Genomic DNA, 1,053 nt, shown 5'->3' with positions numbered 1-1,053 from the left:
ACGGGGAGCCACTGCCTCTTACTGGTGCCTCTCCAGATACTGCCGATCCCAGCTCCTGCCTCAAGCATGCTGTTGAGAACCTATAAAATGGAGTGCAGACTCAGCGCTCAGGGCAGAGCCTTTTGCTTATTGCTTCCATCCCACAGAAGGGATCTTCAGGTTGCTTTAAGATCACTTTTCTAAGTAACTAATGCCTTCTCTCTCCCTTATTTCCTAGGCTTTCCTGTCCTCTAGGTGCCAGTGAGATTCTTGTCCTTCTACAGACTGCTGTGCTCCATGGGAGGCTTCCTGAAGCATTTTGTGTGACCTTGGAGGAGGTAAGGGAGAGAGTGGCACTTCAAAACAAGGACAGTAGTAGAAAATTGAATAGGAACACAGGCTCCAAAGGTAGGAAGCCTGCAAGGCTCCCAAATATCTTATCAGCATGGCCAGATATCATGAACTAATGAATTTGCCTGTGGCCAGAAAGCTTGGGTACTGCTTTGTAAGATGTGTTTTGTGAGAGACAAGCGCCTTTCCTTTACACGGGCACAGCACCCTGGGTTTTCCTGTGCTTTCCCTGTGCCAGCTGTGGGCATCTGCCTGAGAGACCCCAGCGGAGATTGTAAAAAGTAATCCCACACAGAGGGAACTTTCCCTCCTCTTTGTTTACCATCGAAGTTATGTCTTCTACCTCCAGGAGCCTTTTCCCAGCACATCCTCAGCAAACCTTCATAAACACTTGAGATGTAAAAACGAGAGCTAGCTCTTTGCCTGTTGCTAGCGAAACTGACTTCCACATACGCCCCTAGACTGAGTCACCATGGATTTAAAGTGCTTCTGAAAAGGTGAAATCCTCCAGCCTGGGAATGAGTTGAGGTGTCAGTCGTTAAAATTGTTCTGTATCGTAAAAAAGTAGGTTACTACGTCTCATTGTGAACAATTACGTCTAATTACAAGTCACAGATTCACCACAAATACTATTTAATAACAAATTTCTACCACACTTCATCCAGAGCATGTTATGAAGTAACACATTACCTCTGGTTTGTGGATAGGTAACGTGATGCAGAA

The 1,053-nt window shown here is 45.8% G+C and overlaps 1 protein-coding gene across 1 annotated transcript in view; it reads left to right on the top strand.

Annotated features, from left to right (window-relative positions):
• Positions 1-1,053, top strand: part of LOC103923474 (uncharacterized protein KIAA1958 homolog) — a 25,390-nt gene that overhangs the window by 10,582 nt on the left and 13,755 nt on the right. The window contains exon 2 of the mRNA XM_009331834.1: positions 218-317. The gene's annotated coding sequence lies outside the window, so the exon portion shown is untranslated. The remainder of the gene's footprint in view (positions 1-217; positions 318-1,053) is intronic.

This window comes from Pygoscelis adeliae, unplaced genomic scaffold, assembly GCF_000699105.1.
Source record: "Pygoscelis adeliae isolate BGI_AS28 unplaced genomic scaffold, ASM69910v1 Scaffold239, whole genome shotgun sequence".
NCBI lineage: Eukaryota > Metazoa > Chordata > Aves > Sphenisciformes > Spheniscidae > Pygoscelis > Pygoscelis adeliae.
This window is presented reverse-complemented; position numbering and strand designations above follow the sequence as displayed.